The sequence below is a fragment of the Amphibalanus amphitrite genome, unplaced genomic scaffold (assembly GCF_019059575.1).
Source record: "Amphibalanus amphitrite isolate SeventyFive unplaced genomic scaffold, NRLGWU_Aamphi_draft 000834F_arrow, whole genome shotgun sequence".
Classification (NCBI taxonomy): Eukaryota; Metazoa; Arthropoda; class Thecostraca; order Balanomorpha; family Balanidae; genus Amphibalanus; species Amphibalanus amphitrite.
The window spans coordinates 231,250-247,591 of NW_024882328.1; the positions used below are offsets into that span (position 1 = coordinate 231,250).

Consider the following 16,342-nt stretch of genomic DNA (forward strand, 5'->3'; position numbering starts at 1 on the left):
TTTAACAGCCTTTTTTAACAGTACACCAAATGTATAATCGTCACTTGTGTTGAGCTAGAAATTTATATAGATAGATAGATAAATTTAGGCAGGTGTAACACTTGTTTTTTACAACCAAGGAGAGGTGCTATGCCCAGAGATGCTTTCAAATCAAACCACACCAAACCTCCCAATACTAATAGACAGTTCATATCAGGGTATATAGAACAACGTTTATATACTTTTGCGGTTTAACTTAAAATTGTAATACTCAGCAATCAGCATGTCCGACAGTTTTGTGACTAATTTGTTGCAATTTGTCATCATAAGTAACATAAAAATACGAAATAACCTAATTGCACTGAAATAATAGCAATATAAAATATACAGAGGTTAAACCTAGACAAATTCAAGCAGTCTCAATGCTAAATAATATATGAATAGCTCAGCACATTAGTGTCACACACATCGATCCACAATATGAATAGTAATCCTACATACCAGCTTGAGCTGCATTTACCTAAGGAGTGCTTGTCACCAGCTTAAATGTGATAACCTTATGCAAATGCTTAGTGCCATTCCAAATGATGCACAGATACCAACCGAACTCACCTAAGTTACCCCAATTTCTGAATATTTATCCTACAATACTCAGTCCACCCAGCTCCCCACACAAATGTGCTACGCGGGTGAGTATTGAAGCATCCAAGAGCGCAGCATCCAAGGGACGCAACATCCAAAACCTTAGCATCCAGCGATCAAAACGTCCGAATAACATCCTAAACCGACCCCTTAGGGATGATTCAGACTCATCCAAGAGCGAAACATCCAAAACTGCAGCATCCAGGACCACAGCATCCAAAATCGTATCATCCAAATTGGCAGCAACCAAGGACGAGGAATTGCAGCATCCAAGAGTGAAACATCCAAGGGTGCAGCATCCAAAACCGTATCATCCAAAAAACATTTTTGGCACCGCAGCATCCAAGACCGTATCATCCAAAATAGTGACATATGTTGTACAAGCTGTAAACTATTAGTTCAATGGCTGTCCGATAGGTGGTGGCACGTACGGTTCATAAGTGACGGAATTGTATGACATCACTGAGTCTCTATACAGTGGCATCCCTATAATGACCTTACATCCTCAAGACGGAGGTGCGTAGCTGCTGGTAGCGACATCGCTGCGATACCACTACAAACCTGACAGATGACATGAAGACGCATTGCAGCGTATCCAAGCGCGGCACGTATGTAGGTAGGCTGAGCCGCTGAAGTGTCGATAATGGAGACCGATACCGAAAGTGGGTTTATTAATTGCCCTTTGTTTTCACACCAGAAGTGCCTAATAAGTCGTGAAGTGTCCACTATCCCCGTAACCAAGCCTCCGCAAGGATCTTCATCTCACCGTCAGATCGCGCTTATCATCGTCAGCTCCTCCCGTTCCTTTACAGTTAACCTTTTTCCTGTCCTATGTGATATAGGGCCTGTTCCAGCGCCTCCAGTAGAAATTCTTGACTGGAGGCTCTACCAGAGGTTTCACTGGAGGCGCTGGAACGCAATCTGGAGATTTCTGGAGGTTGGCGTCACAGATATCAAAAGAATGACGATTGTTCTTTCTTGAAACGCAAAATTTGTTTTCAATTTTATTAAGAAAGATTAACAAAATTATAGCAATGTAATTTTCTTTACATTCAAGTTGTAAAATAATCAGTCAAAAGTCCTTTGTTTACATTCGTGATTGTCACATGTGCACCATAATTGTAGACCAGAGCCTCCAGAGAAATTTGGACCTCCCAACTCTCTGGAGGCTACTGGAGGTTTCTGGAGCTTTGGCGAGAGCTTTCTGGAGCTTTCTGGAGGCGCTGGAACGCTCTCTGGAGGATTCTAGAGCTTTCTGGAGCTTTCTGGAGGTTTCTGGAGGCGCTGGAACAGACCCATATTCCATGTTCCAGAGGGCAAAAAATATAAAATAGCCGTTTATACCAGGGGTGCGGAGCCGGAGCCGGAGCAGCCGGAGCCGGCATATTTTGCCCAGAGCCGGAGCCGGAGCCGTAAAACAATATAGCCCGGAGCCGGAACCGGAGCCGGAGCCGTCAAAAAAGGGGTGACTCCGGCTCTTTTTTTAAGAAGAAAAAATTATTGACCTAGTTCGGCTTGACAGTACAAGGCCATGTGGTATTTACTATTCAAATTAGCCTTGTTATGCAAATACAGAGGCAACGTGTACCAATCCAATTTCAATCGCCCTTTCTCTTCCACCCGTAGGTATTTAATTAATCGCATAGGGGATGTACCTACTGAGAAGGAGCCGGAGCCGCCGGAGCCGGACCATTTTACTCGGAGCCGGAGCCGGAGCCGGACCGTCTGAAATTTCCACGGCTCCGCATCCCTGGTTTATACGAAAAAAGTTTTAGGTAACAGATTTTGACTGAAGGGAGCCACGACATTACTTTTACCAGCAACGTGTTCCCCTCGTCGAGTCGCGTCGAATGAAATTCGGACTTCTAAGGTCATTTGGAAAATTTGACCTCGGGTCAGGGCATGGCCTGACCGGAAAGGGTCATGCTGCATATCAGTTGATCCGTATCGCCGAGTTGAACACATCTGACATGTTTTTACCGCTCTAGCACGTCTGTCGTCTCTTATATGTATCAATTAAAAAGAAGTAGTTTAAAAAAACTGCTGGTGACCCTTCATGATCTGAGATAACCTCAGGGTCACACAAAGGGGTAACGGGTGCAATATTCGGGTGTGTCATGTTTTCCAATAAACCGATGTTTGAGTGTTTATAGATAGCATGGGCGTCGAAAGCGGGGGGACGGGGGACGCCCCCCCCCCCGGCAGTCGATGAATCCGGGGGGGGGACGTCCCCTAAAAAAATCGGCCATAAAGGATTTCAAAAGTGACTATTTGCAACGGTCATTCAACATGGAGTCATGTAAACAGAAATAAGCCATTTAAAAAAAAAAAAATACCTACTGATGCTGGTCAGTTCGACGGTACAACTGAGAACTCAGACACTTCAGCGGCTCAGGTACAGCCCACCGCTAAAGTAATGTAGGGTTTTACCAATCTCAACGGTTGGCTTTGACAGGCGATTGTTTAATGCGGAGTGATCGAAAAGAAGATGTCAATAGCTAAAGTTGCAGCTGCAAGGGTGACGATACATAATCATATACCTAAGCTATATTCAAAGTTTCATTGTAGTCTGGCTAATCGTTCCTAAGCTTCATAAGCAGAACATACTCATGACTGAAACCCCACATTACTTCTGCTGTGGACTGTACCAAAGGCTGAAGTCACCCACCAAAGGCTGAAATTCGGTCCTCTGGGTGGGGTGACAGCTGCATAAGCCACACATTCGAATATTCACAATACTCAAGCACTTCTAAACGGCCATCCTCCCGTGCTAGGCAAAACGACAGCCGAAGGGGCTCACCAGTTCACCATGACCTTAGAGTACCTGATGCTGATGTGAGAGGTCAGAGGACCTCGCCACGGTCTGGGATTTTTTTTTTATTGGTTTAGGACTTTTCGGTCTGACGAGACCATTTCAGAGCCGGAAGGAGATGGGAATTAGGGGGAGGGCGAGGGGGGACATTTGGTCTGGGCGAGCACCCTGATGAGTCGACGAGGCTGAGCCCGTCCAGAGGGGCAGGCCGACCAGCACCCCAAGCACACACCAGTCACCGCACGGCGCACCCGGTTACGGTCGTGCTCTTATCGGGGGTTCCCGCATGGGATAAAGTTGCCCGTCCAGCCCGGAACAAGGAGTTGAGGCGTTGAGGAGAGGGATTTGACTGTCCTGAGGATAGGAATGACGGAACGGTGTGTGGTATGAGAGGGTCCAGGAGGTTTGAATACTCAGTGTGGGTCTATATTGGTCTGACCTCTTTACTGATACAACCACCGTCCACCAGTCACAACGGTCAACAGAACCTACAGCTCTTATCCCACCTGCCCACGATCGGCTAAAACGGCTTCATAAATTTCGACTAACCAGTTAAGAGCAATGAGCATGACTTCAAGCCAGAGAATGTCGACTCTGACTTCGGAGTCGAAGTACAAACGACTTCGGTGACTCCAGCTCCGACTCTGGCCAGAGCTGTCAAGTCAAGCTGACGAGCTGTCAAGCTCCGGCTCCGATCCCGCAGTCCTGCACTTGCACTACACAAAATTACAAACTTCTAGGAAATAAGTTATACGGTTAAAGGACCACATTTTTTTTAGAGGGCTATTTGACTTTGTGACCAGACCTTAGTTAACCCTATTCCTGGCGGGCTCCGCCGGGACAAGAAACTGGCGGGGGGGGGGGCCGATTCGGCCCCCCCCCCCTGAGATCTCGAGAACGAAGCAAGATAGCGACAAGCGGTAAACGGCATCGGATACGCATGGACAAGGATCTACAATTTTTACTAAGGTCATTTTCAGGTCAGGTCAAAGATGACGTCACAGGGGTCGAAAAAGTCAAAATGGCGGCGCTAGATATGGAGAGAGTTTTTCTCGAATAACTTTCGAATTAGTCAAGATAGGAACAAACTAAGGGCATCATCGTGATCCTCTCGTCAATCCGCATCGAATGATATATATGTTGACCTCGAAAGGTCAAGGTCAAAGGTTGACCTCAGGTCACGTGACCTCGAGGTCATCATGTATATCATTTCGATGCGTCTTGACGAGCTGAACACAATGAGACCATCCACGCGTCTGTATCTTGTTCCTGTACGGAGTTATTTGCCAAAAACCTTTGGTGACCTTTGATGACGTCACATGACCTCACAGCTGCCCAACAGCAAAACAGACCTCAATGTAGTGAAGGTTGATCGTATATGAAGTCATGTATGGTATATGGGGCCATTCCGACCCGTTTTAGTGGTAAAAACAGGGAGTTGATTTTTCCCCCATTGACTTATAATGGGGAGGTCGCGAAACTGACCTGACCTTAGGTCACCGATATCAAAATTCCGAGATACACAAATTGCACATACTGGTACCCTAACTAAAGCCTGAAGAGAAGAAATTGATCGGTCAAAAACTCTAGCTCTGGCGTGATTGCAAACTTTTCTGAGGTAGGGTCACCAAACCGCCTCTGGTGACCTGACCTGAGGTCAGATCAACTCAAAATTTTCAGACATGTTGCGTAGAAGCCTTTTAGGAAAAGTCAGAAAATTTGAGCTTCCCAGCTCAACGCGTTTGGGAGAAATAACCAAAAAACCTCAGGGGGGCTCCTGAGGCCCCCCGCCAGGAATAGGGTTAAGGAGCCGTTTGGATGCCATGCCACATTTCGAGTCGGGAGACGTCACTGCAGACTTCGAAACTCCAAAATGACTTTATTAAGCGGATTGATAAACTATGGATATCTATGGAGAAAATCCGGGAACAGCTCAAGCCAGTAGCGGCGGAACACCTTCAATTAAGGGGGGGGGGGGTGGGCACTGCCGACTTTAGGTCCCATTCTTTCCATGCGTCGCCTATAGGGCTCATGTTAAAATGCCAAAATCAAAAGGGGACACGGTGCCCCGGTGCCCTCCCCGTTCCGCTGCCTATGGCTCAAGCGGCCACAATAAGCGGCTGGATTTATTATTCGAGGATTTATTCAGCAGATTCCACTGTACAGCATTAAAAAATAAGTCCACTGCAGGCCTGCGTTGCTAATGGGTAGGTACATCGAATAGTGACTATTTGCTTAGTTTTGATATGGCCCGAGTTTTGATATGGCCGTGAGGAAAACATTGGGTTCTAATACCGCCCGGTCGGTATTAGAACTGCCCTACCGGCCGATTACCTACTGACCGGCCCGAATTTATACAGGCCGGCCTTACGGTCATTATTGATACGGGCCGGGCAGCATTAATACGGGCCGAGTTTTCAAACGGACCGAAACGTTAAGCATACTAAGTGTTAAGTGTTCTACAAAAAGCAAGACTGTAGAGCTTTTGCGTGTATAGATCTTTTGCGCTGATGTTGATATTTTATTATACAGAATAATTATATTTTTAAAAACACTTTGGATTATGGGGCTGCGGATTCCGGCGAGGGGGGAGGCAGGGCATGTGCAATTGCAGACGTTGAAAATCCCAAGGTGTGCAAACTGCAAACACTAATTTTTGCACATCCACATTTCATTGCGGGCTCATGCGGGCTAATAAGGGCTCTCACAGGCGCTTGCTTGTCTCAGCCCGATGCTCGAGGGCCCCAGCCCGAGCCTGATGGCCGCGCACCGGAACTTTAAGTCCTAAACAGGTACAGTCCACAGCAGAAGTAATGTGTGGTTTCAGTCATGGGTATGTTCTGCTTCTGAAGCCTAGGAACGATTAGCCAGACTGCAACGAGACTTTAAATGTAGCTTACATGTATCTTCACCCTTGCAGCTACAACTTTGTCTATTGACGTCTTCTTTTCAATCAGTCCGCATTTAAAAATCGTCGGTCAAAGCCATCCGTTGAGATTGGTAAAACCACACATTAGGTACTTTAGCGGTGGGCTGTACATACGTGCGGGTGTTAACTTGCAGGTTATCTCAGGGCCCCATGGGCCAGTATCGAAAGGCTCTCGCCGACTCTTAAGGGCCCCAGCCCCCTTAGGTCTCTTGGGGCCGAAGTCTGAGGGCACCGCACCGGTACCTAAAAGCCCAGTTATCCCAGCTGGCCCCGCCAGTTTCTAAGGGCCCTCACCGGCTCTGGAGTGGTGAGGATGACCCGGATACCATTTACTGAAATGGATAGGTCATCTGAGGTCAAATATGGTAAAAAGTAGTTTTTCCACGATATAATGGTGCTTAAAACTAGTAAATAGTGTGGTACCAAACTGTCATGACATGTCGATCGCTAGGTGCAAAAAGACCTGCTTGGGTCAAGACAAGACCTGACCTTGACGTGGGTCGAATAGTGAAAGTGACCTACCGACTACCGAGGTCTATCAAATACATATTTCGAACCATCTCGACGGGAAAAGGATGGTACAAATTTTATGTCTAACGAGTTCAAAACGATTAAGCTTAAACGGTCGGAGCCATGGGTGTAACTTTGTATACTTTTGAGGTCCCATGTGGGACCCCAATACGATCATTTGGGACCCCAATTGTCATTTTGGGACCCCAATAGTGGAGGCCCCCGAGACGCACCAGCTACTTTACAAACGGAGGTCCGATGTTCATATAGAAGGATCTCTGTATAAATAGGAGGCCCCTTGGACAAATCGGAGGCCCTGTTGGACAAATGGGAGGCCCCCTGGACAAATAGGAGGCCCCCTGAACAAGTAGGAGGCCCCCTGAGCAAGTAGGAGGTCCCCCGGAAAACAGGAGGACGCCTGGAGAAATAGGAGGCTCTTTGGACAAGCAGGAGGCCTTCTGGACAAATAGGAGGCCCTAGACAAATAAGAGGCCCCTAGACAAATAGGAGGTCCCATGGACAAATAGGAGGCCCTCTGTACAAATAAGAAGCCCCCTAAACAAATAGGAGGCCCCATGGACAAGTAGGAGGCCCTCTGTACAAATAGGAGGCCCCCTGGAAAAATAGGAGGCCCCCTGGACAAATAGGAGGCCATAGACCCAGGAGGCCACTTTCACAAAAGGAGCCTCCCTGGACAATTAGGAGCCCCCTGGACAAATAGGAGGCCCCTTTCACAAAAGGAGGCCCCCTGGGCAATAAGAGGCCCCCTGGACAAATAGGAGGCCCCTGGATAAATAGGAGGCCCCCTGAACAAGAAGGAGGCCCCCTGGATAAAGAGGAGGCCCCCTTAAAATAGGAGCACTCTGGATAAATAGGAGGCCGCTTGGAAAATAAGAGGCTACTTTAACCAATAGGAGGCCCTCTGGACAAAAACGAGGCCCCCTGAACATGTAGGAGGCCAGCTGGACAAATAGGAGGCCTCTTGGGCAAATAGGAGGCCCCCTAGAAAAATAACAGGCCCCTTGGACAAATAGGAGGCCCCCTGGACAAATAGGAGGCCCCCGGGACAAATAGGAGACCCCTGTACAAATAGGGGCCTCTTGAGCAAATAGGAGGCCCCATGGACAAGTAGGAGCTAGAGGCCCTCTGTACGAATAGGAGGCCCCCTGGACAAATAGAAGGCTCCCTTAATAAAAAGGAGGTCCTTCCAAAAAGGAGGCCCATGGACAAGTAGGAGACCCCTGCACAAATATGAGACCCCTGGTCGAATAGAAGACCCCTGGATAAATAGGAGGCCCCTGGACAAATAAGAGTCCCCTGAACACGTAGGAGGCCCCCTGGATAAAGAGGAAGGCCCCTGGAAAATAGAAGCCCGCTGGAAAAAGAGGGGACCTTCTGGACAAACAGGAGGCCTCCTGAACAAATAGGAGGCCCCCTGGACGAATAGGAGGCCCCTTGGACAAATAGGAGGCGCCATTAACCAATAGGAGGCCCCCTAGACAAATAGGAGGCCCTCTGTAACAGTAGGAGGCTCTCTGTACGTGCAAATAGAAGACCGGCGCTCGACCTGTAGAAGCTTAGCTGTTACAAAAAGGAGGCTCTCTGTGCAAGTATGTAGTCGAAGTAGGAGGCTCTCTGTACTGTACCTACAAATAAGAGGCGCCCTGGGCAACTTAGATGCTTCATAAATCGGAGGTCACCTATAAAAAAGCGGGACTCTGTTGGAATACCTGTTTGAATAAATTGTTTATTTAAGTTATTTAATCCTCGCCCGCACATAGGGGGGGGGGGGGGCAGTAGAGATGTCAATCGGATACCAACTTTTTGGTATACCGATACCAAACCGATACCAACTTGGTATTTGGTATTTCAATCGTAATGTGTTTGGCATTTTGTTGGTATCATAAGCCCTCACTAATGTATAAGAGGCTAAGAAATCGGTAAAAAGTTGGTATTTCCCTCAGTTTCCCAAGTTTGTTTGGTTTCGGTATTTTCCCGTGGTTTTGGTTGGTATTTGGTTTGGTATCGGTATTCCGACTTTCCGTAATTGCCATCACTAGGGGGCAGTGATTGCCACCCCCACCCCCCAGGTAGTTTTTCTGCTCTGCACTCACAATTTTGATTGCTAGAAGCCGGATGTTTTGTATAGCTGCTTCTCTAATTCCTTTCTTAGTGTCCACTGAAAATTTCAAGTTCCTGTGGTTTTTGATTTCGGAGATGTGACCTTATTCTTCAGGTGATGTCATAACCCAAATGACAAATACCCAATATCTTGCGTTGGCTATGGCCTATGGGTCTTGTGAGCTTTTGACACCTTGATTTCGGCCTTTTTTGCCAGTCTTACCCCACCTATCATGGATCATGTTGTTCGACGATGTAGAGATGCCAGGGTCAGGGTCAAGGTCAACCTAGGTCATCTAAAAATATTGCGTTTTAGGCAAGCTGAATTTACTTCGCGAAGTTTCTTTGACTGTATTTTTGGTAAAAGCTTTTCTATAGGGACACATCCACAATCGGTGCACACATCACTATACACACAGACACACACAGACATACAAGCACATATCATTGACCTTGACCTAACTTGACCTGAAATGACCACAGCCAGCAAAAACCTAGTCGGATAGTGTGACAAAGAGGTTCTAGCTGGCTTGGCACCACAATACGGCAGCGTCATCGGTATATGATGAGCAGCGCACTTGATATTCCAACGGACAACGGTGACCCCAAACAGCAACATTCTTTAGTTTGACCTGACCTGAAAGGTCAATGACTGACCTGATGAGGTAAAATTTGGTATCATTGGATTCGTCTCTTCCCAAAGAATCTGTTGCTCTTGACCGCGAAGCTTAAAATCTTGTAAGAAAAAATTGTGGTGTGGTGATGTCGAATAAAATACCTACACAAGCAGCGGGCCAACCCATCACATACCGATGACGCTGCCGTATTAGTGCCAAGCCAGAGAACAGCTCTTTGTCACACTATCCGACTAATTTGCTGGCTGTGGTCATTTCACGTCAAGCTAGGTCAAGGTCAATGATATGTGTTTGTATGTCTGTGTATGTCTGTGTATGTACTGATGTGTGCACAGATCGGTTTGTGTGTCCCTGCCTATTCCTACATGAGATCATGAACTGAGAAGCTTTTACTAAACATGCATTCAAAGAAACTTCACGGAAAGTAAATTCAGCTTGCCTAAAACGCAACAATTTTAGATGACCTAGGTTGACCTTGACCCTGACCCTGACATCTGTACATCGCAGAACAACATGTTCAATGATAGGTGGGAGGTAAGACTGGCAAAAAAAAAAAACGAAATCAGGGTGTCAAAAGCTCACAAGGCCCATAGCCAACGCAAGATATTGGGTATTCGTCATTTAGGGCATGACAAGACCTGAAGAACAAGGTCATATCTCCAAACCCAAAAGCCACAGAAACTTGACTTTTTTAATGGACGCTGAGAAAAGATAGAAAAGCAGCTATACAAAAAATCAGGTCTCTAGCTTTTAAAATGTTAAGTGTAGAGCAGAAAAACTAATTTCGGGGGTGGCAACCCTCACCCCAGGTGCGGGCGAGAGTTAACCCGCGCCCCGTTGGGCTCTGCCGAGCAACGCGCCCCGTTGGGGGGGGCCATTTTGGCCCCCCCCCTAAGATCTCGAGAACCACGCAACGTAGCGACAAGCGGCAAACGGTGTTGGATAGCCCTATCAGGGAACTACCTTGTGACCCAATTTTATTGACCTAGGTCAAACCGATGACGTCACAGGTCAGGTCAAAGGTCCAATTTTCACCGTTTACAGGCATTTCAAGAAATGCGTTGTAAAATCGAGTAAAATGCATTTCATTGAAAATCATCGATGGGGAAATGTTCTTCAAACACATATTTTGCTAGTTGAGGTCACTGATACCAGGTCAGGTCACTGAGGTCAGGTCACTGGGGGGTCACAATATGAAAGTGTCGTGTGATACATGTTTTATGGTCCATTTTACATGACAAATGCGATTATGTGGGTCAGGCAGCCTTTGGGGCCAGCTTAGGTCACGTTTTGGTCAAGGTCAGGTCAAGGTCAGGTCAAGGTCAGGTCAAATAAGGTCAAATTTCAAAGTTGATATTTTTGCATAAAATAGGTATCGAATCGATGCAGCTCGTCACGGGGAGTTCACTGGTGGTCTTTGTTTTGCCGTACGAGGTTTAGAATCGCTAAAAATTGAGTTCAAAAATTTGACGTCATCATTTTTGAACAGTTTTTTCGCTATAACTTGGCCAAAAAACGAGATATCGATCTGAAATTTGGTATGTATATAGAAGAGCGCAGGGACTATCACATATATTCCGGTTTTTTTCGAAATTCGGAAAAATTTTGGATTTTTTTTTTAGTTTTTCTAAAAAAATCAATTTTTTGATTTTTTTGGGTCAAAAACCCAAAATTTTGAAAATCCGAGATAGCAGTTTTGTAGCGCCGCTTTTTGTCTATTAGACCATATAAAGAACTTTGAAATTGCTTGATAACTGTAGATTTGGTGAGCGTTTCAAGATTGCATGTTTTTTGCTCATTTTTGCTCGAACATGACCTCAGTTTGACCTCAATAACTCCTGACCTAAGGTGACCTAAGACTTGAAATTTGGTGTGAAGGTGTCAAATTGATGCCCGGAAAGGTACTGAAAATTTGGCGGCGCTGCGCGCCGCCGTTTTCTTGCTATTCAGGAAAAACCACAGGGGGGGGGCCAAAATGGCCCCCCCAACGGGGCGAGGGTTAAATGTTTGACTAAAACGTTTTGTAGCACGCGGTGGTATATGGTGCTTTGCGCGCAACAAATGCCGCACTTTCAAATAAAGTCGCTAGGAACAGCGGAGATCCCAAAAAGTAAACAAAAGTAAAAGTCTAATATCTTGAAAACCGGTGAATATTTTTCGATGAAATTTGGTAGATATTCGTTTTTGCTCTTTCTGAACCGAGCGACATCACTTTCATGCCAATTCATTAACTTTTTTGAAGGTGGGAGGGTCCCTTTAATAGGGAACTCGTCCCGATTAGCGACCACGGTGAGGGTCGCTAATAAGTCTATGGGTTTTCCCATAATAAAAATGGCAAAAAAATGCGACGCCTGCAAATTTGCAATATGGTTCCAAACAGGCAACTTATACGCAAAGCACTCAATCATTGGAACAGGAGCGTTTGTCCAACACCTTTATGAAGGTGAAAACTGATCACGTGATGCACCAAAGGCAAAAATAAGGCGAAAACCCATATATCGCGGGCTATCTCGCATGATATTCGAGGCCCGCCCTGGATTCGGCATCGGCACCCCTGCAGTCGGTGACGACAGTTGGTATCACCCGCCACACATCGCAAACTTCAGCAACACCTCATTTTAATTTCTGTCTGTTTCCTTTCTTTCTCTTCTTGAGCTATTTGCGACCGTGTTGGGCGCAAATAGGAAATATGGGTTGCGACACATTTTTGACTACCATGCAGTGCACACTGCACAGTAACAAGATTCACTACGGGAAAACGGCAATCAATTGAAAAAGGATTGTCGATTTAGAATAAAAAAGGTGCATTATCTTAATGTGCATCGCTTTTCATCAGATAGGGTCCAAATGCACACGTTTTGGATAAGAAACTGGCCATTTTTATCGCAACTCCCCTAAAACGTTCCACCAGAAGCACCAGCAACCGGAAAAGAATTTAGTTTGATAACCAAAGTATGGCAGACCTTTTGACATTGTTTTTACCCCGATTTATCTTCCCAGCTTTTCTGTAGGGAGGTATGTCGCAAATAGGAAAGGGTCGCTAATTAGGCACCTTACCCTACAGTGGGGGAAGCCGGGGGAAGCCCGGCATAATAAGCTCTTTTTTATTTTTATGACATACCTTGCGTGATGTATAAAATGTTGATACCCTGTTAGCTTGATAAGTTAACTAGCCGTGTTGTCCCAAACACGGTTGCCTGGCCGTGTTGTTTATGTTTTTTTTTTTAGATTTCACCTCTGTCGATCGTCCCCCCCCCCCCAGTCAAAAATCCGTGGCGACGCCCCTGCCTGCAGCCTCAACGAATAACTTCTAGTAAAGTTATCCATCAAACCAAATACCATCGACCTCCTAACCTTTCGGTAATGCCACCAGGCGCCAACAGCTAACAGCTCTGTCCGCAATTCATTGCTTTGTTAAGTGCATCTGTATCGGCCGAGCAACGCGTTGCCACGCGGCGCGCAGCCGGCGCCGAGTGCAGCTGCACCTAGCGAGCGAAGACCTAGCACGCGGCGCACCGATTTGGCGCGCTTTTGGTTCCCGCGCTTTCTTGCTATTTGGCGGGAGACAGAGTGGCGGCGGCGGCGGCGGGAGCACAGAGCAGCCACCGGCAGTCGGCTCTGGTTGTTAATAAATATAAGCGGGATCCACTGTATCATAAGCGTAGGAACCATGGGTGCAAGGGTGCAGCTGCACCCACAATATTTCTCCAGTGGGTGCAGACAATGTATTCTGCACCCCCAATAATCTGAACCAAAAACCCCTTTTCTCATCAACACTACTTTCCATGCAGCACGGCAAATTCAGGATATGTTGCCCATCTTTCGAAGCATTTGCTTTTGTGATGGTCTTCAAAACTTACATTTGTGCTGAAGAAAAAAGGGAATGGAGCATGTGATTGAACACATACCGAGCCGATGACCCACTGTCACAATTTTTAGCCCGATATTTTCGAAAATGGCCAAGTTGGCCGCTTTTACTTTTTGCGGTAGTCAATATTGACCATATTAACCCTCGCACGTGTGCGGCGTTTTCCAGCTTCTCGTGTGTAGGAGGAGGGGGGGGGGGGTGATCGAGCTAGAGCTTCGCGGAAAAAACGAGGGTGTTGCCTGTGACGAGAAGAGGCCGATGATACCCAATTTTAAGGTCCTAGGTCATTGGTTGACCTTCCAGGTCAGGTCAATGACCCAAAAGTCGGGAAAATCGGGACCTGTTAGAACGTCGTAAAGGGTGGCTGCTATGGGTTTTTTGGGTGCTGATCACGAATATCATGTAAGTTTTGATCACAGATGATTTTTTCATGCATTTAGGCCAGATCGGGTCAGGTCAGGTCAGGTCAGGTCAACCATTAGGCGTCCTACCGGCTATCCATAGTAGGTGTCAACTACCACTGACGGCGTCGTAGCATGTTACGAAGGCACTAAAACTACTTCGTAAACGTTCAAATGGATGCTAAATTCGAAATCGGCCCGAAAAACTATACCCTAGAAACATGTAATACTCGAAAAAGTGAACCAAGGCAATCAAAGGTCAATGACCTGACCTGACCTTCAGGTGACCTTCACAGTTCACACCCACCGTGATGCATGGAACGAACATCATTTGACATGTTTGGACGTCTACAATCACAAGAAGACTGGAAACGCGCGGATAATGTGAGCTGACATACGCCAAATCGCAATTCCGGCCGAACATGGTCTCGAAAATCAGGTCACAGGTCAAAGGTCTTTTGGGTCAGGGTCATGAAATTTTCAGAGTAGGTGTAAAACTGATCAACTCGAGGGTACTTAAAGTTTCGTCGCGTTCGGCCACTTTTTGCGCGAGTTATTTGCGAAAAACCATGGGGGCTCATTCGAACCCCTTACACATGCGACACATGCTTCCAAACGCACTTATCGGTCGGTACCTTTTCGACATGGTATTATACACCCCCCTCAAAGCTCCTAACGAGCCTTCGCTCGGGTGTCGCTCCCTACCCCCCCCCCCCGCTTCACCGGCCATGGCTGGATTTCTGCACCCATGCACCCACAATGTTCCAGCCGTTCCTACGCCCATGCACTGTATAGTACCTAGTGGCGTCATATTACCTAGTGACGTCACATCGTGAAGATGTGCCGCTAAACACGACGCATTCGCCGCCTGTCAAGTGAGCCTAAAACTAATAGTTTATAACAAATATGCCAGGTGGCGCTTCTGAGTCTCTTGAGTGGATCCATCTTTTCTGTATTGTTTTGGATGATACGATTCTGGATGTTGCATGCTTGGATGTTTCGCTCTTGGATGAACCGTCTTTGGATGATACGATTCTCAGATATTCTCGTGCTGCCATTTTGGATGATGCGGTTTTGGATTCTGCATCCTTGGATGTTTCGCTCTTGGATGCTCTGAATGCTCCCAAAAGGGCCGATTTTGGATGTTATTTGGAGGTTTTGATCACTGGATGCTGCGGTTTTGGTTGTTGCGTATTTTGGATGCTGCGCTCTTGGATGCTTTAATAGCCCCCCAGTAAAACGCCTTTTGGGCAAAGAACGAGCGAGCGAGATAGTGAGCCCTGCACGTGCGGAAGGGCGAGAGGGTGCTTCCAACGGGCTTGCGCAAAGCACCCTTCTAACTGGTCGCTAGCGGTGTGCCAAGTTTGAACGCAATCGGCCCAGCCGTTCCTGAGATCTGGAAGCGGCATTCTGCACGTGCGCACGTGCAAACGGGGTCCAAAATGACTTTTGCACGGCACCCTACTAACTGGTCCCCAACCGTGTACCAAATTTGAGCGCAATCGGCCCAGCCGTTCTCGAGATCTGGAAACGCCCCCTGCACGTGCGCACGTGCAGTAGCACCCTAACCGCAACACATGGAAATGCATTGCCTGGTGGGTGCCTACCTGTATGCCAAGTTTCAGCGAAATCGCCCCAGTAATTACCGAGTTACTGAAATGGGAACAAATTTGGCACCTCTTATTGTTGTATTTTGCACGTGCACTGGGGGTGACCCACATGCATCGAGAGTATCCTATTTTGGGTAGAAGGGATGCTGCTACCCTACAAAAATTACCGCAAGTCAATCGCCCAAGCGGCTGCTGAGATATGAGCCTCTCAAAATCACTACTTTTGCAAAACAGCTTGAACACCCTTGACTTTTCACGTGGCACGTGCCACGACGGTCACTGAGATGTATCAAAAGTAGTCAATTACGGGGTAGAAGGGATGGGGCTACCCAACAAAAAAGACCGCAGGCCAATCGGTCCAGCGGTTGCTGAGATATAAGCCTATCAAAAGCGTTACAGGCCGGGCCGGGCCGGGCCGCTCATACTGAGATTTTTCCGTTATATTGAAAAGACTCACTTCGCTCGCTGCGCTCGCTCGCTCGTAACCAGATGCTATGCGCCTCTGCCCTCTAGTCCAAGGCCCCTCTAGTCCATGTGAATTGTGAATGTCACCAATGATATAGGTAAAGCTGTGACTGGATGGCATTGATTCTATAGTTTTATGGTCAACGGTGCTGGGTCCTGGACTCCTGACCGTGTAGATTTGGGAATTTCAATAATTTTCAATATTTATGAAAACTTAAATAAGTCTTAAACAAACAAACCTCATCATAATTAATGCAGCATTTCAAATATGGCCTGATTGCATTCAAAATGTACATGAAAACATATGTGGACCATACAGGTGCGATTATTTATAGTCACCGTGGGTACGATGGTATATCTCAGTGTATAT

General features: G+C 46.9%; 1 protein-coding gene across 6 annotated transcripts in view; it reads right to left on the reverse strand.

Moving 5' to 3' along the window:
- The window catches only part of LOC122366842 (SEC14-like protein 1), a 35,716-nt gene extending 34,966 nt beyond the window's left edge, over window positions 1-750 (reverse strand). For 2 of the 6 annotated variants that reach the window (XM_043339461.1, XM_043339456.1), the window contains exon 1: window positions 500-661. The gene's annotated coding sequence lies outside the window, so the exon portion shown is untranslated. Of the gene's footprint in view, window positions 1-480 lie in introns of all 6 variants that reach the window. The other 4 variants (XM_043339459.1, XM_043339455.1, XM_043339458.1 and 1 more) reach the window with 4 other exon arrangements.
- Between the last annotated feature and the right edge of the window lie 15,592 nt (window positions 751-16,342).